The sequence below is a fragment of the Globicephala melas genome, chromosome 3 (genome assembly GCF_963455315.2).
Source record: "Globicephala melas chromosome 3, mGloMel1.2, whole genome shotgun sequence".
In the NCBI taxonomy this organism is placed as follows: Eukaryota; Metazoa; Chordata; class Mammalia; order Artiodactyla; family Delphinidae; genus Globicephala; species Globicephala melas.
Window position 1 is genome coordinate 156,268,837 of NC_083316.1, and position 18,577 is coordinate 156,287,413.

The 18,577-nt window shown below is 33.7% G+C and overlaps 1 pseudogene; it reads left to right on the forward strand.

Moving 5' to 3' along the window:
• Positions 1-1,205: 1,205 nt before the first annotated feature.
• Positions 1,206-12,212, forward strand: LOC115846238 (olfactory receptor 2T27-like; annotated as a pseudogene).
• The last annotated feature ends 6,365 nt before the right edge of the window (positions 12,213-18,577 follow it).

The window sequence follows — 18,577 nt, forward strand, 5'->3', positions numbered from 1 at the left end:
CCGGCATGCCCTGTCACTGCCAAGGACAGCTCTATTGTGCCCGTGGCCACCAGCTACCCTGTGTGCCCTGTCCCCACTAGGGCTTCTGCGACCCTGGCCACTGCAGTCTCCATGCCCCCTCCTCACCAGGGAAGACTCAGGAACAGACACCTGTTGGTGGCCCACACACAGAGGTGGGGCTGAAACCAGAGTTGAGACCCAGGGGCTGTGCGACTAAGGAAGAAGAGCTGAAATCTCTCCTTGCAGCTGTGCAAACCATGAATTGACTCCACTATGCCTAGCTTTGTAAACTCAGCACCTACAGAACATCTGGACAGACAATGAGTGCTCCCACAGCCCAGACAGTTCTAGCTTTAGCAGCTGTAGACTTTGTGGGCACATACACATGGGGGTTTGGCAAGGCCAGAGACTCAGCTGCTCCCATAGTGCCCACAGTGGGTCCAGACACATGATTACTGCAAACCTGGGCCTGACTTCAGTGGGTCTACGCTGGTGGCCTGGTGAAAACAACAATTGAGAGACAGCAGGGTCAATTGCTGCATACCCACAGTTAAGGTGAGGCTGAGAGCTGTGTCAACAAGCGTACAATCTGAGAGCTTGCACAATGGGTAAAAGGTGACACAAAAGAGCACACCCACAGGTAAACAGCTCCAGAGGAGGAATACTCATTGGCTTCCCTCCCACTGCGAGTGTTCCAATCCTGTCTACCTCACACTACAGATCACAGATAAGCTAAGAAACAGATATGGGGTCCTCTACTCCAACAACTAGGGAGCAAACCCCACTTCTGACAGGGCAGTGACAAGCACAGAGCAAAGGGGAACACAGACCTGCCCATCAGCAGACAAGCTGTCAGAAGTCATACTGAGCTCACAGTCACCTCAAAACACACCACTTGACAAGGCCCTGTCCATCAGAGGAGCAAGACCAAGCTCCAACCACCACTGGCAGGCACCAGCCCCTTCCACCAAGAGGCCTGCACAAGCACCCGGACCAACCTCACCCACTAGGGGGCAGACACCAGAAGCAAGAACTATGATCCTGCAGCCTGAGGAAAGGAGACCACAAACAGAAAGTTACACAAAATGAGACAACAGAGAAATATTTTGCAAACAAAGTAACACAATAAAACCCCACAAGAATAGCTAAATGAAGAGGAGATAGGTAATCAACCTGAAAAATAATATAGACTAATAATAGTAAACATGATGCAAAATCACGGAAAAAGAACGGAGGCACATATCGAGAAGATGCAAGAAATGTTTAACAAGGAGATAGAAGATATAAAGAACAAACCGTTGAACAATACAATCATGGAAATGAAAAATACACTAGAAGGAATCAAAACCAGAATAACTGAGGCAGAAGAACAAATAAGTGAGCTGGAAGGCACAGCAGTGGAAATCACTGCCACAGAACAGAATAAAGAAAAAAAGAATGAAAAAAAATGAGGACACTCTCAGAAACCTCTGGGACAATATTAAACACACCAACATTTGCAATATAGGGGTCCCAGAAGGAGAAAAGCAAGAGAAAGGGCCTGAGAAAATATTTGAAGATATTATAGCCAAAAACACTCACTCAAGTCCAGGAAGCACAGAGAATCCCATACAGGGTGAAGCCAAGGAGGAATGTGGCAAGACACATATTAATCAAACTGAGAAAAATTAAAGAAAAAATACTAAAAGCAACAAGAGAAAAACAACAAATAATATACAAGGAATTCCCATAAGGTTATCAGCTGATTTTTTTCAGCAGAAACTCTGCAAGCCAGAAGGGAGTGACATGATATATTTCAAGTGATGAAAGGAAAAAAACCTACAACAAAGAATACTCTAACCAGCAAGGCTCACTTCAGATTGGATGGAGAAATCAAAAGCTTTACAGACAAGCAAAAGCTAAGAGAATTCAGCACCACCAAACCAGCATTGCAACAAATGCTAAAGGACTTCTCTAGGCAGGAAAGAGACCAGCAATTTATAACAACCTTGTAAATACATACATTGCTATATCAAAACCCCATGGGAACAGCAAACTCAAAAACTACAATAGATACACAAACAAACAGGAAAAAGCAACCTAAACACAACACGAGAGAAAGAAGAACAAACAAAGCCTAAAGTTAGTAGAAGGAAAGAAATAATAAAGATCACAGCAGAAATAGAGGCAAAGAAAATAGCAAATATCAATGAAACTAAAAGCTGGTTCTTTGAGAAGATAAACAAAATTGAAAAAGCTTTAGCCAGACTCATCAAAAAAAAGGGAGAGGACTCAAATCAATAAAGTTAGAAATGAAAATGGAGAAGTGATAACTGGCACTACAGAAATAAAAAGGATCCTAAGAGACTACTACAAGCAACTATATGCCAATAAAATGGACAACCTAGAAGAAATGGACACAATCTTAGAAAGGTACAACCTTCCCAGACTGAACCAGGAAGACATAGAAAATATGAACAGACAAATTATAAGTACCGAAATTGAAACCGTGATTTAAAAACTTCCAAGAAACAAAAGTCCAGGACCATATGGCTTCACAGGCCAATTCTATGAAACATTTAGAAAAGAGTTAACACCTATCCTTCTCAAACTCTTCCAAAATATAGCAGAGGGAGGAACACTCCCTAACTCATTCTACGAGGCCACAATCATCCTGATACCAAAACCACACAAAGATGTCACACACACAAAAACGAAAATTATGCGCCTATATCACAGATGAACATAGACACAAAATTCCTCAACAAAATACTAGCAAACCAAATCCAACAATATATTAAAAGTATCATACACGGGCTTCCCTGGTGGTGCAGTGGTTGAGAGTCTGCCTGCCGATGCAGGGGACATAGGTTCGTACCCCGGTCCGGGAAGATCCCACATGCGGCGGAGCGGCTGCTCCCGTGAGCCATGGCCGCTGAGCCTGCGCGTCCAGAGCCTGTTGCTCTGCAATGGGAGAGGCCACAACAGTGAGAGGCCCGCGTACCGCAAAAAAAAAAAAAGAAAAAAAATGTATCATACACCATGATCAAGTGGGTTTTATCCCAGGTATGCAAGGATTCTTCAGTATACGCAAATGAATCAATGTGACACACCACATAATAAACTGAATAATAAAAACCATATGATCATCTCAATAGATGCAGAAATGCTTTTGACAAAATTCAACACCCATTTATGATAAAAAACTCTCCAGAAAATGGGTATAAAGGGAAACTACCTCAACATAATAAAGGCCATATACGACAAACCCATAGCAAACATCTTTCTCAATGGTGGAAAACTGAAAGCATTTCCTCTAAGATCAGGAACATAACAAGGATCTCCACTCTCTCCACTTTTATTCAACATAATTTTGGAAGTCTTAGTCACAGGAATCACAGAAGGAAAAGAAATTGCAGGAATCCAAATTGGAAACGAAGAAGTAAAACTGTCACTGTTTGCAGTTGACATGATACTATACATAGAGAATCCTAAAGATGCTACCAGAAAACTACTAGAGCTCGTGAATTCAGTAAAGTTGAAGGATACAAAATTAATACAGAAAAATCTCTTGCATTCCTATACACTAACAATGAAAGATCAGAAAGAGAAATTAAGGAAACAATCTCATTTACCATTTCATCAAAAAGAATAAAATACCTAGGTATAAACCTACCTAAGGAGGCAAAAGATGTGTACTCTAAAAACTAGAAGATGCTGATGATAGGAATTGATGATGACACAAACAGATGAAAGATATACGGTGTTCCTGGAATAGAAGAATCAATGAAAATGACTCTACTACCCAAAGCAATCTACAGATTCAATGCAATACATATAAAATTATCAATGGCATTTTTTGCAGAACTAGAACAAAAAGTCTTGCAATTTGTACGGTGACACAAATGACTGTGAATAGCAAAAGCAATCATGAGAAAGAAAAAGTGAGCTGGAAGAATCAGGCTGCCTAACTTCAGATGATACTACAAAGCTACAGCCATGAAAATAGTATGGTACTGGCACAAAAACAGAAATATATATCAATGGAAAAGGAGAGAAGTTCCAGAGATAAAATCACACACCTATGGTCACCTAGTCTATGACAAAGGAGGCAAGAGTATACAATGGGAAAAAGAGTCTCTTCAATATGTGGTGCTGGGAAAGCTGGACAGATACATGTAAAAGAATGAAGTTAGAACATTCTCTAACACTATACAGAAAAATAAACTCAAAATGGATTAAAGAACTAAATGTAAGACCAGACACTATAAATCTTTTAGAGGAAAACAGACAGGACACTATCTGACATAAATTGCAGCAAAATCTTTTAAAATCTGTCGCCTAGAGTAATGAAAATAAAAACAAAAATAAGCAAATGGGACCTAATTAAACTCAAAATATTTTGCACAGCAAAGGAAGTCATAGCAAAACAAAAAGACAACCCACAGAATGGGAGAAAATATTTGCAAACAAAGTGACCAATTAGGGATTAATCTAAAAATATACAAACAGCTCATGTAGCTCAATATCAGAAAACAAGAACCCAATCAAAAAAATGAGCAGAAGATCTAAATAGTCATTTCTCCAAAGAAGGCATAAAGATGGCCAACAGACACATGAAAAGATGCTCAACATCACTAATTAGTAGAGAAATGCAAATCAAAACTACAATGAGGTATCCCCTCACACCAGTCAGAATGGCCATCATCAAAATATCTACAAACAATAAATGATGGAGAGGGTGTGGAGAAAAGGGAACCCTCTTGCACTGTTGGTGGGAATGTAAATTGGTACAGCCACTATGGAGAATAGTATAGAGGTTCCTTAAAAAAATAAAGTTGCCATATGATCCAGCAATCCCTCTCCTGGGCATATGTCTGGAAAAGATGAAAACTCTAATTAGAAAAGATACATGCACTCTGATGTTCATAGCAATGCTATTTACAATAGCCAAGACATGGAAGAAACCTAAATGTTTATTGACAGGTGAATGAATAAATAAGATGTGGTATATATATATATATATATATATATATATATACATACATACACACACACACAATGGAATACTACTTAGCCACAAAAAAGAATGAAATAATGCCATTTGCAGCAGCATGAATGGACCTAGATATTATCATACTAAGTGAAGTCAGACAGAGAAAGACAAATACCATATGATATCACTTACATGTGGAATTAAAATATGATAAAATGAACATATTTAAAAAACAGAAACAGGCTCACAGACATATACAATAAACTTATGGTTGCCAAAACATATGAAAAACTATCAATGAAAATATCTGAATCACTTTGCTGTATACCAGAAACTAACACAACGTTGTAAATCAGCAATACTTCAATAAAAACTTTTTTTAAAAAGAGTAAGTTTGGGGCTTCCCTGGTGGCACAGTGGTTGAGAGTCCGTCTGCCGATACAGGGGACTTGGGTTCATGCCCTGGTCCAGGAAGATCCCACATGTCGTGGAGCGGCTGGGCCCATGAGCCATGGCTGCTGAGCCTGCACATCCGGAGCCTGTGCTCCGCAACGGGAGAGGCCCCAGCAGTGAGAAGCCCGTGTACCACAAAAAAAAAAAAAAAAAAAAAGAGTAAGTGTTTCTTGCCTTTGATGTGCATTATTTTCACCAATAACCAGTGATAATTCAATTAACTTTTTTTTTTTTTTTGGTCACAGTATAGTCTGGAATACTTGTTCCATCTTCCACTGGCAATTATTGTACCATTCTATTGTCATCTGATCAGATTAGGAGATCAATTTCCGATTCCTATTTTTGCATTTCTATCTCCTAGTACATTTTTTGGCAAAAAAAAAAAAAAAATGCTGTGTATAAAGCATTTGTATTATATTGTAAATAGAATTCACTCATTATTTTCCAGGTATAATTGATTTTTACCATAGGAAATTAGATGCTTGTTTATATTTTAGAAGGGCTGGAAGAATGAAGGCAATTTTGGGGTGGTCTTAGAAACTCACTTGGAAGGTGCTACAAATCTCAGGATTTGTGTGATGGTCCTACTGATGGCCTCAGTCTCTAGCACCTATATAGTATATTTCCTAGAAGCTCACCAGGAAGCTAATTAAAACTCATGTTTGCTTATGCATCTCCCTTCCTCAGATAATAACTCCTTTTATTGTCTTCTATTTTTCAAATCATGTGTAAATTCCTCTCATTTGTAAATGTTAGCCATGAACCATACAGGTAATGGTATTCTGGGGAACATGGGTCGAGTTGATGCCAACCTAATAACAGTGAGCCTGGTATATAAAGATTGTTACTCATGTTAGAAGTAGTGTGATTTTTTTGGACCTTATGCTTCTTTAATAGAAAGGAGATCTTACTGAATGGTCCTTATATTCCCAATTATTTTCATTGATAACAAAACTAGATTAACACTTTGAGTTATCTTTAAAAAATTTCTAAAGTATTATTGTGCATACGCTATTCTAAAGCTCAAAGGAAACTTTAAGAAAAGACTGAATTTAACAGAAAAAAAACATATATTAATTCCAAAATTATTTTTACACTTTGCCCTTTTTAGTAGTTATAATGCTAATAATTGGGTTTTTTACCCTTTGTCTGAATATTTTGGTAAGTTTGCACAAATAAGCACTGTTGTGAAAGGAGAGATGGGCTTTCTAATTACATGGTTGTTGTAATGATTTTGAGGTGTGTTCAAGTCCCTCTCAAATGCTGATTTCTGTTGAATTTAGATTTTCACACTATATTTAAAATTTTTCTAAGTAGAGTAAAAAATTCTAAATCAAAACTTTAGTGATATTAAAGTTGTGTGTATGTAAAACATGGTGGATATGATCACAGGTACTGAAGCAGTATTATTCACAGTGCCTTACTGGTAGAGACATTAGCAGGCCTGAGGATTTAACATAAAGGTAAAGTACTTAGAACTCTGGTTGACACATAGAAAGTAATCAATAAATGATAACACTAGTTTGATATACAAATACACACTAGAAAAATCCAATGGCTAACACTACAACCAATACTACATCAAACGAATCTCACCATGTGACCTAACCTAACTAACCTCACAGTGTGACCTAATTATCTCCCAGGTAACTAAAACTCAGCTAGATGTATCATTCCCAAATTAAGCTCAACTTCTGAGAAACATTATATATGCCTCTCTATATATAGAAAAATGAGAATAATTTTGCAATTAAGAGTGCACAGGGTTACTTTAATAAGATATGTGCAATACTATCACAAATGTACAAAATTCACAAAGGTAGATGCATATTTCTAGTTGAAAAAGACCCAGAAACTTACTGTACATGGGTGATATATTAAAAATATATGTTGGCTGGGCTTCCCTGGTGGTGCAGTGGTTGAGAGTCTGCCTGCCGATGCGGGGGACACGGGTTCGTGCCCCGGTCCGGGAAGATCCCACATGCTGCGGAGCGGCTAGGCCCGTGAGCCATGGACGCTGAGCCTGCGCGTCCGGAGCCTGTGCTCCGCAACGGGAGAGGCCACAACAGTGAGAGGCCTGCATACCGCAAAAAAAAAAAAAAAAAAAAAAAAATATATATATATATATATATATATATATGCTGTTACATAAGTCTCTAGTTTGTGATATGACCAGAAGGTAACACAAAACTATATAGATCAATTCATAGTCCTAATTATATTTAGTCATAAAATTCAAGCTCAACTCCACATCGTGAAACTTTTATTCTCTCCTGTGCATCTTTCACTATCCTAATAAATTTGCAATAATTAATTAACATTATCCTCACAAAACCCTATACATGTATCCTCTTATTATCCCATTTTATACATGAAAAACCAAAGGTCAAGTAACATATCTGAGGTCATTAAACAATGGTGAAGTCAGGAAAGAAGTACACTTGCTCTGGATCGTAAATGACAGATATTCTATAGTCGCATCTATTAAATTCTGAACTGGGATATTGACATGGCAATTTTTGAACTGTCAAGGTGGAGTAATCTGGTGCTGATAAACAAATGATTATGAAATTGACTGATATTTTTGTTTGTTTCTAAGAGGACAGGCTTATTTATTTGGGTATTTGAAGGACAATGGAACGATTATGCTACTGTCTACCTAAAGGAGGAGAGAGGCAAACAAGGGACATTTTCTCTGAGGACAGTACAGGTGGAATTATAAGTTGTCACAACTCTTTACGGTAGAGAGATTTTTGTGGGCTAGTTAACCTCCTTAGTTCATTGATAATGTATGGACCTGACATCAAGAGATGAGTCACTCTGGATACTTCTATGTGCAATGTTTCCGTCTACATAAAGAAATTTCTGGTGATATTTTGAGGGAAAATAATTAAAATTTATAGTTAGTATTTCTGGGGAAAAAATGGATTTATTTGATGCCAAATAATTAGTTGAAAGGCTTGATGTTGACCAGGAACTTTTCTTTATAAGACACAACATCAGCCTTGTTTTGCAATACAGGTAAAAATAAAATTACAGAATAATTTATTCAAAATTGTAATTCAATATAAATAATAAGTGAAATAGAGCAATACTTTTAAATACCAGATTTATGTACTTACCACATGTATCTGATGTGATATATCCTTCCATTAAAAAAAAGAAAAGAAAAACTTGGCTCAATTTTTGAATTAAAAAATATACATACCCAGAATGTATAGCCATTGAATATCTTTTAACATGGACAGTGGGATTTATCTATTTGTTTACTTACTTACTTATGTATTTATTTGCCTCTGAAGATTCAAATTAGGAATCTTTTTAAAATTTGTAAGTGTAAAAATTTTGACTTTATCAAAATAAATATAACAATTTAATATATTTTGTTGAAAAAAGATACATTAGGGAAAATGTATCTTTTGCTCCTACTCTTAATTAAGCACAAAGGACTGCATATTTGATATGCTTCTTATTCATAATACTTAAACAGTGTAAAAGGTAAGTATTTGAGTTAAAACTGGTTAAACTTTGAGCCGTTTGGATTTTAAGATCTTACCAGTTATTTCAGTTGAATAAATTGACTCTTCATATAAAAAAAATCTATGCAGTTTTTTAATAAGTTGTCAGTCACATCTGTAAATGTGTTTTTAAAAAGTCTTCAGTACTTAAAATATTGAAAATATAATTGACATATATACACTAATATGTATAAAATGGATAACTAATAAGAACCTGCTGTATAAAAAATTAATAAAATAAAATTTAAAACTTTTTAAAAATTTAATTAATTAATTTTAAAAAAGAAAATATAATTTTCATCAAATTATGGACTATTATATAAAATATCATTTGTGGAAATCATTTAAACAACATGAGGTAAAATAACATTTTATATTAATACTAAAACAACAGTCTGATTCTGTCTACTTTCTTGCATGTTAATTTTCACTTTGGAGTGGGTAAACAGAACAAAATACTCACCTCATGTGGTCTTGGACTTCAAGAAATCACATACCAAGTTATTTGGTTGTAAACAAGAAGAGTAGCCAATTGGAAGTAACTCAAAATTTCAAAATTCTTACTGAGTGTCTAAAGTCTTTATGGCGCTGTAATAACACTATCTGTTCAAGGGAGAACATCACACTAAGAGAGGATTAAAAATATAGAAGGATAGCCTTTTAATAAATTATTTACTATTTTATAATTCCCTTATCCTATCTAGGTTACATCTGCATCTGCCAACAGTGGTAACATGCACTACTGGTTTAGGATAGCTGACTCTGTAAAATATACATTTTTATACTAAAAGATGCATTTATATTTAGAGACAATACAATTAATTTACCATCAGGAATTAAAATACTTAGTGTTTTTTTTTAATTTTCTCATTGAAGCATTTTACTCTCTTCTTTTCCTTCAAGCAAAGTGTATGTAACTTCATAGACACTGTTCATAAAGACTTGGGATAAGAAGAGATACCAAATAAATCCTGAGTGAAGGTAATCTTTTTTTTTTTCCTAATTGAGTTGGCTTGTTTAAAGAAATTCTTGTTCAGGAGTCAATGCTAATTTTGGTGGAATTTCTTATATAGAACAACATATAAATGGTCAAGTTTCAAGCCATAAAAGCAAGTCACTATAGATCATGACAGCCACTAACTACATTCTTCAAGGAGCAAGTCTAATTGTGTGAAATTTAATTTTTGGTATTATTGTGCTTTATTATGTCACAATTTTGAGGGACACCTTGAAAAATGTAATGCCTGTACATAAGCAAATTACTTCTCAAATTGCACTTGAAACCTATCAATGGAGCTTCTCTCCAGTTTTTTCTCTACAGAATAGGTTATTTTCTCATTAGATAGGTGCTGTATGTTTTCTTACACCCAGAGTTTTACTGAACTACAGCACAGATAAAGAAAATTACCAAGCCCACTGGCCAGAATAGATCAATAACAGTCATTTGATTGTTTGCTACTGTTTTTGTTTTTCATAGTATCAACAGTCTTGTGACTATGTGACCTCAGGATTTGGAATCTGACTCAGCAAGCAGCCTGTTTGAGCTTTTTTCTGTACTTTCTGGATGGTCTTAGATTGTCAATTGTCAAATTTCAAAAAAAGTTCTTATACATTCTTTATTTAAAAACAGAACACCTTAAACCAATTTCGTTTTTAGAGAATTAGGTAACAGCTAAGACTAGATCAGAACACTTGCAAACATTTACATCTAATTATAGTTCTAGTTCCAGTACTCTATATCTGCACGTATTAGTTGATCTCTTTGAGAGTCTAATCATATTTTGAAAACAAAGAAAGTAACCCTTTGAAGACTGTTATAGTGGTCAAAATGACATATGTAAAACACTGAAAAGATTTTGTGTAGGTGTACAGAAGATTACTTATTTACTTAAGACTGAAAACTTATCTAATCTCTAGTACTTGGAAATCAGAACTATTCAAGACCACAGAATGACTTTAAGTATGTGTTGGATATTTTTTATAGATAAATAGATAGATCTATAGAGATATATATTTAATTTTTTATTCTTTTAATTAAATTGTACTTAGAAAATTTCAAAGATTTTAAATACATTTCCTTAAAATACTGAACGTGTCCAATCCTGAGAATTATTTATAAATCTGTCTTAAGAAATTTTGCACTAAAGTTGTGAGAGTGACAACATTCTGTGATATCACATATAATTAAATGTAGTCAAACCACATTATATATAAAATATATCATTGATATTGCTAAGAAGAAAATGAAAGTGACACATTGTAAAATAAGAGTGGTACAAAAGTGGATAGAGAGTGGATCTAAAGATTTTTGTAAACTCTATCCAAGGTAATGAATTAGGATGGACAGAATGGAGATATGGAAAAATAGGACCACTGGGACTGCCTTTGTTCTCCTGGGACTGTTTTACCAAATCCAGACCCCCCAAGCTACTTTTTACTTTCATCTTCCTAGTTTTTCTTGTCGCCCATATTGTCAATGTTATGATGGTGATTCTCATTTGGTTGGACTCTCACCTCCATACTCCTATGAAATTTCTTCTCAGTTAACTTTCTTTGATGGACCTCTTGTATATCTCTACTTTTGTCTGGAAAAAACAACATTTCCTATACTAATTGTGTAATTCAGCATTTCCTGTTCCTGACTCTGGTGGGAGCAGAGTGCCTTCTCTTGGCAGTCATAGCTTACGACTGCTATGTGGCAATATTGCATCCCCTCCACTACTCAGTTCTCATGTGCCCTACAGTTTGCATTTTCATGGTGGTTGGCACTTGGCTGGATGCACTTCTCAATGCCTTCATCAATGTTGTCTATGTTCTGAATCTTCCTTATTGTGGCTCCAGGGACATCCATCATTTCTTCTGTGAGATCCCAGCTCTTCTGGAACTTGTTTGTGCTGACACTTCTCTTTATGAAAATGGTTTTTTTGTCAGTGGTGTTGTATTTCTCCTCTTTCCAATATCTGCCATAATGGCTTCATATGGGCAGATTCTCTACACTGTTTTGAGATTAGGATTAAATATGGGGATGAGGAAGACTTTGGCAACGTGTTCTTCCCATATGATTGTGGTGACTCTCTTCTATGGACTAATCATCATCAAGTATTTTCTTCTCAAAGCCTATCACACTGCTGAGCAGGACAAAGTGGTCTCTATCTTTTACACCATCCTCACTCCCATGCTCAATCCCCTCATCTACAGTCTGAGAAACAGAGATGGCTGGAGCCCTCAGGAAAGTCTTCAGAAGAAAAGTAACCATAAGAAGTTGATATCTATTGAGAATAGGAGAAGAAAGGATAGACCTTAGTTACAGGAGGATTTCACTGTAACAGAGATGAGCAATATACAGCCAGCAAATGGTACTTTTCTGTAGACGTCTCATGGCCAAACCACTTCACCCTATCCCCTGTGGACTACTAATGAAACAGAGCATGCCTTGCTGCTATGCTGCATAATATCTTCACACATTTATTAAGAAAAATGCAATGTCATAGATCTGCCAGTCGACAATCAATATAAAAAACAAGTCTTTTTTTTTTAATTAGGGAAGAGAAAAAATGTGAATCCTAAGTAGTATTGACTCTATACTACATTTTAAACTAATTTTCCCTACACCACTGTATTGTAACAATATTTGTCAATACTTATTATACATTGGTCATAACTTTATTTTCCAATTCTTATGACAACACATTTAATTTTGAATATATTATTCAAGTGTGGCTCACAAACACAAAATTTTCTTCTTGTTCTTACCACTTTATATTGGAAGTGATGTTGTATGTTTGGTTTTTCTTGTTTTGTTTTACTAATTTCTAGAACCACAATAGTATAGCTTTGATAATATTTATCTAATTATCTATAGTAGTTTGACTTTATAATTATAGTCTATTTAACTATTTTTAAAATTTATCATACCATTTCCTTCCAAATTATAAACTTCTTTCTATGAAAGGTCCCACTTTGTGAAAAATACTTTTTTCTTACTAAATCTTCAAAAGTGAAAATAATGGGTCCAAGGGAATAATTATTTTTTGATGTTTATTTCTTATCAAATTGATGAGTCATGTACATTTATAACATAACAAATAGATATATATGTGTGTGTGCATAGTTTATGTGTATACGAACCAATTCATAAAATTGGTATATATGATTTTATGCTTTTTATTTTATTGAGTTAGTAAATGATGAGTCCTCATTGTAATTGCAATATATATTTATTCATTTAGTTTCAACTGATTTTGAAAATTTTCTTGTGTGTGTGCTATATTAACATCTTGTTTTGGATTTTTTTCATGCTACACTTACCCATTTATTATTTCTGATCTTTATATTTTTTACATATTTGACTTATTGATATATTTGACCTTTAACAATTTATTCTTAAAAATCCATTAATTCTCTTATAGTTCAATGCTGTGGCCATAAATTACACATTTGAATTTACACAACTTTCACTGAGTAATTTTGGTTATTAAGAAATATTATCACTCCACATAATTTGTTTTATACTTTCATTTATCTTTTTACTGGTTGTTTTTGTCTTTTAAATGTAAATTAGAATTACATCTTCAACTAGATTAAAAATATTTTATCTTTTTGTCTACATATAGTCCTGCAGCTGTATTTAATAAGCAATAAATTGTCTCTCATTCTGAAAAGATACTTAATTAGATATTATGTTCTCAGCTAGACCTGATTCACCACAGCAATGAAAGTAAATATAATTGTTTCCCAGAGATAACAACTGTTTTCATTTTTATAGTTTTATAATATACTCTAATATTTGAATTTTTTTATCCCTGCTTATATTTTTAATAAACACACTCTATTAATTGCATGATAATGGGTCCTACGGAGATTTTCAGGAGTAAGTAATGATTCTTCAATAGAGAAACTCTGACAGGAGATGTTTAATAAATAGAGCAAAAATAAACTGAAATGAATGTAAAAAGTGTGCATGTAAAAATTATTTCTTTGTTTTAGGTGACCATCTTTTTTCACTTAGTTATTTAAAAGAGAATTATTTCTCTTTTCTCACTTTTCTAGTTAGCCAATATTTTCAAACTGTGATTTTTTCAGGTAACAAAGCACCAGAATTTCATAAACTAATATACATTAAATTGTCCCAGTATTTCAGTCACCCTATAGATAAATGTTTTACCTCTCCCATAGGTTTAGCCTATCCCATAGCATATCTGGACTCTCTACTTCAGGAAAATGAAGTATACAAATTGGGTATATTGAACAGATAACCCCTTGTTGCAATATTTCTGGTAACCACACATCTGTATATTCAGAAAATACATCTCCTTCATTTTCATTGTCAGGGTCTTGACTTGTCTGTCCATCACAATATCCTAACCCTTAGTGATATGTGCAAACACGTGATTCAGGCCCAGACAATATTGCTCCATCTTTCTGGCCACAAATACTGACCCAGCAATGTGCATACATTCAAATCAGGACCACCCATTCTTTTCCTTTCGATTTTTAGAAGTTAATCTAGTTGGCAAATCAAGAAGTAACAAATTTCTCTTTCAGGTGAAATATTCAACTTAGCAAAGACTTCTGTTACTCTTCATAGTGTTTGAAAACCCATTGAATCAATATTTAAAATTAGTTGTCACATACAAATATTAATACTAATAGAAAAATCCCTAGATTTTGAAATAACAAACATACATTTTCCCATGGATTATCAGATGGAGCTGAGCCACTCCTGTGTTTCTTACCCAGGGATGGCTTTCTACCATTGGCCACCCTTCTCAACTGTACATTTTCATTTATGTGCATTAGCAGACAGGTCTCTGTGAATACTGAATTTGCTATTCTTTTAAAGAGAAGACTTTATTATGTCCTTAGTAACCATTCATATAGTTTAACTAGGGAGTGCTATTATATGTATAATGTTAAGATTTTTGATACCTATGTACAGGAAGACTGAAATTGTATATGGATTTATAATCCATTTACCAATGTACAAGAATGTGCATTCTCTTTCCTGCTTTGCTAACGTTGTCCAGTTAACTTAAAAAATATTTTACTTACCTTGTACCAATGATAAGAAATTTTTAAATGCATTTTTCTACATTTTAACATTGTGTTCTTGAACTTAATCAGTCTTTATATTAGAGTGTTTGTATCTTTTTGACAGATTATTTTTTTAACATTGAACATATTAAATTATTTTGTATGCATATGAGAATTGTGTTTATTTTTTCTGCTACCTCATAGTATTTCATGTGTCAGAATTTGGAAGTAGCAGAGATAAAAGCACTGGATTACAAAAATAGTAAGTTGTGTTTATTATGCATATAAAAATGGTTCATTATCTAGGAGCTTTTAAACTAACAATGGAATGAGGCTCAGAGGAATATTGTTATAAGACAACTTATAGAGTGGGAGCACAGAGGCTGTTTATTATTTACAGTGATTGGTTATAAAATTAGAGCTTTCCAAGAGGTAGATAGAGGATTGGTTAAAGTGGTTACCTCATAGCTATTTGGGGGAACAGTTTGTTTTGGTTATGATTTCCAGAGGCATTTAAAAGAAGTGGTCTATGATAAGTTTTGCTTGCTGTGCAGAATAAGCTAAATTAAGTTTTGCATGTATGTCTTAATTGGTTTTGCCTGCTCAGGTAATTTTCAAGTCTGGTATCTATTTGTACTTGATTTTAACACTTGGTTTGACTTCAGATATGGACATAAGGCCACCAAAATATATTTACAAGTTATTACAAAGAAATAGCTTAAGAAATAAATAAATGTGAGCTTAAGAGATTCTCTTTTTACCCATAACTTAGATATAAAGAAAGAAGAAAATATCAAATCTCAAGAAGAGATTGCTGAATTTTAACTATCACTTTACAATGCCACCACTAAGTGAACACAAAAAAATTATATGCATTCATGCTTAACAGTGTGGGCACTTAATTGTATTTAAAATGTTAACATTTAATCACACTCTGAGTCATATCATGTAGGATGACCAGTGTTCAACATATGTTCAAATTAAGATTTATCTCTCTGGAGAGTATTTTGTTCCATTTAGTTTTTAGTATCTTATTGTTAATTTATTTGGATATGTTTTGAAATTTCTCTTCTCTAATTTGGATGTTGACACATCTGCTTTTGCTATTATTTATTTTTGTTTTATGAAAGGCTATTTACTTAGGTACAGCTTAACTATGACCCTTTCATTTTTATATATTGCTTGGAATTAACTCCTTAGTCCATAGATATGTAACTATGCCATTAAAAGTTATTACTCTTCTACTAGAAAACTTTTACAGAGAGTTTTTAATTTTTAAGATATTGACAACTTTAAACTTCAAATTTTTACTTGGGAGAAATGTTCACCATGTTTCTGTCTATTCATGCAGTTTCTAACTTTACAGAAAATAATGTGACATGAATTATAATAATTTGTTGAGAATTTGGAAAAAATAAACAATTCATTTTTTGTGAATATTTCTTAGATGTTAGAAAATATACAACTCCCATTATTTTACAAAATGCTTATGATTTATTATTAATTTTGTGTATCACTTAAAATAAAAGGTATCTTAATTAAAAAGGAAGAAATAGAACTATCATTATTTGCATATGACATGATTTTATATATAGAAAACCTTAAAGACTCCATCAAATACTATTAGAAATAATAAATACAGTAAAGTTGCAGAGTACAAAATGAATAAAAATCTGTTGCATTTATATATACTGATGATGGTATAGCAAAAAGGGAAAGTAAAATCCCATTTACAATCACAACAAAAAGTATAAAATACCTAGGAATAAATTTAGCCAAGGAGATGAAAAACTTGGTCACTGAAAACTATGACATTGCTGAAAGAGATTTAAGAAGACACAAATAAATGGAAAGATATTCTATGCTCATGGATTGGGAGAAGTAATATTGTTAAAATGCCCATAGTATCTACAGATTCAATGCAATTCTTATCAAAATTCCAAGAATATTTTTCAGAAAAACAGAAGCAAAAATTATAAAATTTATATGGATTCACAAAACACCCTGAATATACAAAGTAATCACACTCCCTGATTTTAAGCATATTACAAAGCTATAGGAATCAAAATAACATGATATTGGCCAAAAAAAGATATACAAATTAATAAAACAGAATTGAGAGCTCAGAAATAAACCCACACAAATATGGACAATTAGTTTATGATGAAGGAGCCAAGAACATAACGATGAAGACAGGATAGTCTCTTTAATAAATGATGTTAGGAAAACTGGACAGCCACATACTAAAAAATAAAACTAGACAACTATCTCACACCATATACAAAAATCAACTCAAAATGGATTAAAGCCTTGAATATAAAACCTAAATTTTAATTTTTAACCAAATATAAATTGAAAATATATGTATCTGTTCTGTCTTGTTTCCTTCTACTTAACATTTTGCTTGTGAAGTTTTCCCCAAAGTTTTTATTTTAATTATAATTTATTTTTTACCTTTATAAAGTTTTATAGCATTAATATACATAAATTATTCAACTTTCAAATGTATTGGACTTTGGAGTGTTTTCTGTTCTTAACTGTTGTGAACAACTTCACTATCAATACTCGTATACATATATCTTGGTACAAATAGACATGAATTTTAAAAAATTATGCCTGTGAGTAGAATTGCTAGGGAGAAGGTACACACATCTTAAAATTTATGATGTGTATTAAATTTCTAAGGTTACCATAAAAAATCAACACACACTTTGATGAATTAAAACAGAAATTTATTCTCTCACAGTTCTATAGGCCAGACATTCTATTTCAAGTTTTTGACAGGGCCAGGCTACATGTAAAGGTCCTAGTTGGCTATCCTTCTTAGACTCTTTCAGCTTCTGATTGTTCCTCATGTTCCTTGGCTTGTGCAGCATAACTCCAATCCGTCTTTTTCTTCACATGGTCTTCATTCTTCTGTACATTTTAATGTGTTCTTTTCTCTTATAAAAACATTACTCATTTGATTTAGAACCCACTCTAAATCCAAGATGATTTCCTCTTAAGATCCCGAAGTAAGCACATATGCTAAGCTCTACTTCCAAAGGTCCCATTCTCATGTTCTGAGGGAACATGAATTTTGGGGGGAAATATTTCAACCCACTATACTAGGTAATATCAAACTAGTTTTCTAAATTGTTTTACTAGTTCAACACATTCTAGCATGAGTTCCTTTTATTTCACAACCTTAAAACATGCATGATTTTTAAAATAATATATTTCTGCCGATATAGTGAGTGTATTTGTATGATATTGTTGCTATTTATTTTGCCTATTTTTGATTACTAGTGAAGTTGTGAAATTCCTCACATGTTTACTGTATGTTTTTATTTCATTGTTTCAGAGTTGCATTTTAAACAGTTTGCCTCTTTTTATGTTTTTTATTTTTTTAAGTTTTTAATTAATTTTTATTGGAGTATACTTACTTTACAAAGTTGTGTTAGTTTCTTGCTGTTCAGCAAAGAGAATCAGTCATACATGTACATATATCCACACTTTTTTAGATTTCCTTCCCATTTAGGTCACCACAGAGCACTGAGTAGAGTTCCCTGTGCTATACAGTAGATTCCCATTAGTTAAATATTTTATACATAGTAGT